Source organism: Capra hircus, chromosome 4 (genome assembly GCF_001704415.2).
Source record: "Capra hircus breed San Clemente chromosome 4, ASM170441v1, whole genome shotgun sequence".
Classification (NCBI taxonomy): Eukaryota; Metazoa; Chordata; class Mammalia; order Artiodactyla; family Bovidae; genus Capra; species Capra hircus.
Window position 1 is genome coordinate 76,701,738 of NC_030811.1, and position 7,193 is coordinate 76,708,930.

General features: G+C 42.9%; 1 long non-coding RNA gene across 1 annotated transcript; it reads right to left on the reverse strand.

Annotated features, from left to right (window-relative positions):
• On the reverse strand, positions 4,929–6,945 carry LOC106502027. Its single transcript, XR_001295590.2, has 2 exons — positions 5,515–6,945; positions 4,929–5,340 (listed from the first exon to the last, which is right to left on the reverse strand). It is a non-coding gene; the product is annotated as an uncharacterized LOC106502027 (long non-coding RNA).

A 7,193-nucleotide genomic window follows, 5' to 3' on the forward strand; every position in this document is an offset into this window, starting at 1 on the left:
TCCTTTCTCTTTGTCAAATAGAAACAGTTCCTTCTCTGAAATAACTTCTGCTATTCGGAGGTCTTGTTGGGCAAAGCAAGTAGAAAACTATTTGTTCTCCAGTTTATACCCTTTACTTCTTAAAAAAAATTAGGATATAATTGCTTTACAATATTGTGTTCGTTTCTACAGTACAATGAACTGCATCAGCCATATGTCACCTCCCTCTTGGACCTCCCTCCAAAAAGACAACCTTCAGAATGGGAGAAAATATTTGCAAACGAAGCAATGGACGAAGGATTCTCCAGAATATACAAACAACTGAGCTGACCTGCCTCTTGAGAAACCTGTATGCAGGTCAGGAAGCAACAGTTAGAACTGGACATGGAACAACAGACTGATTCCAAAAGGAACTGGAGTACGTCCTCCAGGAAAAGGAGTATGTCAAGGCTGTATACTGTCACCCTGCTTATTTAACTTATATGCAGAGTACATCATGACAAATGCTGGGCTGGAGAAAATACAAGCTGGAATCAAGATTGCCAGGAGAAATATCAATAACCTCAGATGACACCACCCTTATGGCAGAAAGTGAAGAGGAACTAAAGAGCCTCTTGATGAAAGTGAAAGAGGAGAGTAAAAAAGTTGGCTTAAAGCTCAACATTCAGAAAACTAAGATCATGGCATCCAGTCCCATCACTTCATGGCAAATAGATGGGGAAATAGTGGAAACAGTGACAGATTTTATCTTTCTGGGCTCCAAAATCACTGCAGACCATGACTGCAGCTATGAAATTAAAGGACGCTTACTCCTTGGAAGGAAAGATATGACCAACCTAGACAGCATATTGAAAAGCAGAGACATTATTTTGTCCACAAAGTCCATCTAGTCAAGGCTATGGTTTTTCCAGTGGTCACGTATGGATGCCTGAGTGTTGGACTATAAAGAAAGCTGACTGCAGAAGAATTGATGCTTTTGAACTATGGTGTTGGAGAAGACTCTTGAGAGTCCCTTGGACTGCAAGGAGATCCAACCAGTCTATCCTAAAGATCAGTCCTGGGTGTTCATTGGTAGGACTGATGTTGAAGCTGAAACTCCAATACTTTGGCCACCTGATGTGAAGAGCTGACTCATTTGAAAAGACCCTGATGGTGGGAATGATTGAGGGCAGGAGGAGAAGGGGACGACAGAGGATGAGATGGCTGGATGGCATCACTGACTCAATGGACATGGGTTTGGGTAGACTCCGGGAGTTGGTGATGGACAGTGAGCCCTGGTGTGCTGCAGTTCATGGGGTCGCAAATTGTCGGACATGACTGAGTGACTGAACTGAACTGATGGAGCTCAAAATCAAAGAAAACAAACCACTCAATCAAAAAATGGATGGAAGACCTAGACATCTGTCCAAAAGAGACACATAGATGGTCAAGAGCCACATGAAAAGATGCTCAACATTACTAATCATTCAGTTCAGTTCACTGGCTCAGTCATGTCCGACTCTTTGCAACCCCATGAATTGCAGCACGCCAGGCCTCCCTGTCCATCACCAACTCCCAGAGTTCACTCAAACTCATGTCCGTTGAGTTGGTGATGCCATCCAGCCATCTCATCCTCTGTCGTCCCCTTCTCCTTCTGCCCCCAATCCCTCCCAGCATCAGAGTCTTTTCCAATGAGTCAATTCTTCACATGAGGTGGCCAAAGTACTAATCATTACAGAAATGTAAATCAAAACTACAATGAGGTATCACCTTACACTGGTCAGAATGGTCATCATTAAAAAAAAAATCTATAAATAATAAATGCTGGAGAGGGTATGGAGAAAAAGGAACAGTGTTGTACTGTTGGGAATTTAAATTGATACAGCTACCAGGAGTTGGTGATGGACAGGGAAGCTTGGTGTGCTGCAGTTCATGGGGTCGCAAAGAGTCGGACACGACTGAGTGACTGAACTGAACTGACTGTGGAGAACAGCATGGAGGTTCCTTAAAAAACTAAAAACAGAACTACTGTATGACACAGCAATCCCACTACTGGGCATGTTCCCTGAGAAAATCATAATTCAAAAGGACACATATAAACCCCATTGTACTCTTTACTTCTTAAATACAGAGGGAGATGAAACCAGGAAGTTTGCACCACTTTCTGTTACTTTAAAGTTGTTTTACTAGCCTCATCATTTAGTTTTTAACTTAGATGCAGTCATTCTAACAGTAATCTCATTTAAGTGTTCTTGTTCCCTCTTTAGGTTTGGCACCTGAATCCTGCACCTATTTGTTTGTTTACTACAATTTTGATACCAATTACAGTGTGTAGGTTTTCTGCCCCACCCGATCAATCAATTCTCAGTTACCAATTGGGTGTCCTACTACTTAATTCAGTTCTGACACAATCTGCCAGGAGACAGCATCCAATCCCATAGGTTAAGGGTCAGTCCCATCAGGACACCCTCTACCTCAGACACCAGAGATCCCAGTGGTTATCTGTGCTTCTAACTGACTGGCTATAAACAAAAGGTTCCCACAACCCCTTCCCAGGGTTTGATTAATTTGTTCATAGTACCCACGGAAACATTTTACTACTAGGTCTCTGGTCTACCATGAAAGGATTTAACTCCTTCAAAGAGAGCCAATTCTTTCCTTGCCTTATGCCAGTTCCACAGCACCCGCTTACAACACACCTGACAAAAGTTAATGATTAATTAATGCACGTTCTCACGATTCTCTTAAACGTAAATGAGTCTAGATTCAAGTTGCAAAAGTAGGTAGCACCTTCAGGTCTGCAGTATCTTTGAAAAAACAAGACCAGCAGCTCTGGTGATAGAATATGCTATCCAGTCTCACAGGGCAAAGCCCTGACAGGACAGTCTGATGAAGCTGTTAACAAGATCAAAAAGGTTCCAGATAGCACTGGAGTGTGGAAGACCAACACTGGACTGTGATCAGCGGTAAAAAGAAAACCTGGTATCTGTAACATTTAACTCATGACATCGAGGTTAAGAGTGTTAATATGAGTTTCATTGTATTAATCTTTTAGTTTATTTGACCACGCCTTATGGCTTGCAGGATCTTACCCAACCATGAATTGAACCTGGGCAGCCGTCAGTCAAAGTGCGGAGTCCTAACCACTGGACAGCCAGGGAATTCCCTTTGTTCAAAAAAAAAAGTTGGGGTACTGAATCTTAATTTCCTATTGGGCCCTTCCCCCCTCCAAATCTGGCTTCATTATACTGTTTTGATGTCTTCCTGACAGTAATTTTCTTGTTGCTATTATGTTATTACTATGTATGCTTATTGGATAAATAAATCCTTAGGAACTAGAGAAATGTTTTAATGATTGAAAATCAAAATAAATACACCTTATTAACAATTCAGGCAAGCAAACAGTGAACTCATTTTTTAAATTAAGACTTTAAATATGAACATGCAGTACATTCACATGGCTTAACATTCCACAGATACAAGAGGACATACAACAGAAGATTCCCTTTCATGCTGGTCCTGGCTATTCCGTTCCTCCTCCCAGAGACAGTTAATGCTATCATTTTCTTTGGACCATCTTCCTGGGGACAAAAGTACTTGTTTTAAATTTAATAAAAAGATATAGGAAGAGCCAAAAGGTAATTTAGGACTGTTTTCAGTGTTATGCTGTAAACAGCAAATCCAGAGAGATACACCTGCGTTGTATTTTTCACTACCAAAATGTGGTCAGGACATTCCTGTTCACAAAAGAAGCTGTGCAACGCTGGACATCTGGTTTTTAAGTGAACACCCCTGAACAACTGCCTACAATAAATTCACTGGCTCCACTGTTGAAGTATAGCCTGTAACTAATGTGTGCCACAGCTACAGAGCAGAGGGGTCAGATAGGCATTTGTCCTTACAGTTCAGGCCAGTGTCACATATTTTTAAAGTGTACACAAGAAAAATCATCTCATTCATATGGCATGGCACATCAACCATGTGCTGGTTCAGATTCAAAGCTTTTGAGAGAAAAATAGAGGCCAAAAAATAACCCTGTCTGGTGGCACTTCTCTAGTCTAATTCTATAGCATAAATTCTGGGGTGGAATTTATGAAGATAAAAATTAAAAAAGAAAAGACTGATGTAACAGTTTTATTTTCAATAGCAATGTTTACAACAAATTACAAATTATATCCTTAATAAATATTTAAATTTATGAAATAGAAATTTTGAATTTCAACTTAAAGTTATCTATGGAGGTGAATAGTTTTTCAAATTCTTTGAGAGACACACACATGCCTAAGGATCACTTTCTAATCAATACTGGACTCCCAATCATCTCCACCTCTGCGGGCAACTTTGAGTGAGCACTCCATTCCAGGCTTAAAGCAGGAGGTGGGGGTGGGAGAGACTGATGGGAGGGTGAGACGAAGGAAGGTAGGCAGAATCAGGTCAGCAATGAGTATCTGCTGAAGCCTCTGCTCAGTGTGGCCTTGTGACTACCCTCTCCTAGTGGCTGGAACTGCTGCCATCCTGTCCTTTGTTACAAAACTCACCACCAGGCCAGCAAAGGATGAGGGAGCTGTGAGGATCAGGGGCCTTCAACTCACAACCGAATTACTCCAGGTGACCAGCACAGTCCAGTTCTGTGTTATGACTGAGAAAGTCAGAGCCTTCTCCTTGTTGTTTCTCCCCCGTCCCCTTTACATTGCCTTTAACCTACTAGAGTGAATTTGGCGCTGCTGTGCTCTGCCGACTTCACTCACACTTGAAAATAAGCGTTGACTACCAAGTACAGAAATGGTAAACACTCTTTTGCCAGAGCTGGAGAACCTGGCAGAAAGGGTATTTTCCACTCTTGGTGAGCTGCATGTACATTTTCTCTTCAGGTAGAGTTGGGGGGAACCAAAGATGCTAAGCTTCTCTGTCATCTCACTCTCTCTCTCTCACTTTAAGAAATAATCTCAGACAACACTAAAGCGACACGATTCATTTGTATGCAGAGTGCCTAATTTTATTGTATTTTTTTTGAGGGGCTTCTCACACCTTGCTGATTTTAATAACCAGCATTTGTGTCCCATGTTTCACATCAGTGTCTGAGCCAGTGTCTACGCAGTTGGCCATTTCTCCGCAGCCAGGACTCTTAGATATAGCAGATTGTTCTCAGGTCTCTGAAGCTTGCTCTGCAGGTGCTGTTTGCTTAGGTCTTATCTCAGAGTGGTGTCGTTCTACAGGGGCTGTTAGACCTGGCCTGGCTGCATTTGGCTCAGTCTATGGAACTGGCTGAAGCTTGGCCCTTCTTGTTCTCTTTTGTCTTCTTGTAGTTATAACTTTTGGGGAGTAATTTTTTCTTGAACACACATGGAGTGGTCTTTTTACCTTCTTATATATCTTCACCACCTGTTAAGGCAATGGTGAGCCCAGAGGTCACTCGTTGCGAGAAGGGTCGGGGGAAAGTGTGGGGGACTAAGGAGGAGGTTTGTGCCAGGCTGGGGCAGGATTATCTCGGGGTACGGGAGGGGCAGAGGGTATAAATGGGAAAGAAGAGGAGGCGCTTGGGTAGGGTCATCTCACCTTGCCTCTTGATCCAGGCTGAGAGAGGGTCTTCCTTTTCTTCCACCGCTTGGTGCTTGTGGTTTTTGGCTCCCAAGATTGATCGGTCACTTTTGCCATGTTGAAGCCACTCAGTTGTCTACCTGTCTGCCAGGCCTGCCCCCTGTATATATACCTCTCCCCAGGACAACGAGGAGTCACACCTGTTCTGCTTTGTTTGGTCATCAGGACACTCCCGACAGCCAATGGCAGCTCTGGGGAGCTGATACATCATAAAGGACCACTCCTGAGGGGGTAGAGGTGCTGGGGAGGCCCAGACGCCCTGGCTAGAAAAAGTACCCAGTAAAGACTTGCTGCCCCTCCTTGTGTCTCTCTGTTCTGGTTGTACACAAGGCAGAGAGGGGTGTTTTCTCTAAGTCATTCCCCATGGTTCATTCTATCGACTCCCACCCTTTACCATCACCTAGTATTTGGATGTCTTAACCTAGGAATTAGGGAATTGGAGGAAAGTGTTTCAGCCATGGTGTCCTTCATTGTCAGTCCAAACAAGAAGTCTTTGAAATACAACTCAGGACAAGATGGGTGTGTGCGCATGTGCGTGCACACTAGGGTCACCCATTCCCCCAAAATAAGATTAAAGTTATGAAATAAGATTAAATTAGGTATCTACCTACCTACCCACCCATGTTTATGGGTACTGTACGTGAATACCTTTGAAGATTGGATGGAAATTCTTGGAATGAAATTAATCTTCAAAGAATCAGGGAATTTTAACTTCAAATTTTGTGATGGCCGATAAGCAGAGATCAGAAGTAGAAGCTCCCCTCCAGACCAGAGCTCACCTTTCTTCCTATCTGTACCGTCCCCTCTACAAACAGCAATAATGACAAATCTATGGACAGAAAGTAGATTAGTGACTGATTAGGGCTGGCAGGAGAGTAGAGGAAATAGGAGGTGACTGCTAATGGTATGTGACTTCTCTGGGGTGACGAAAATGTTCTGCAATTAGATTGTATGGATGGTTATACAACTTTGTGAATATGCTAAAAATCACTGAATTGTTAATATGCCAAAAATCTCTATAGAGTATGATTTATATTAAAATATGACTTTAACCACAATTCTGATTCAAACTAGCTGATAATGCATATTTATCTCTTTCCCCTCAAGAGGCCATACCACAATAATAAAAATTCGTAAAACCACAATATGAAGACAATGCTAGAGGTCATATATGCCTGAGAAAGTACATTTCTAGAAGAAGGAAAACTTGTGGAGATGTTAGCTACTGAAACAAGAGGGCAGGAACAGTGCAGCAGAGAAAGGCAGAGTGTGGTCGAGGGGACAGCCACACTTTCTGCAGAACCTGGAAGTATCTCAGTATGTGGTAGTTTAGTCACTAAGTCATGTCCTGCTCTTGTGACCCCATGGACTGTAGCCTGCCAAGCTCCTCTGTCCATAGGATTTCTCAGGCAAGAATGCTGGAGTGGGTTGCCATTTCCTTCTCCAGGGGATCTTCCCAACCCAGGGACTGAACCTCTGTCTCCTGCTTTGCAGGCAGATTCTTTATCAATTGAGCCAGCAGGGAAGCCCAGTGAAAGGATGAGTACCCTAGAACTCAGAGGATGATCTTGATACTCCTCTACTAGCTATGAAGATGGCTTAGGAATGGGGGGGGAGGGACTAGGGCAGTAATCTGG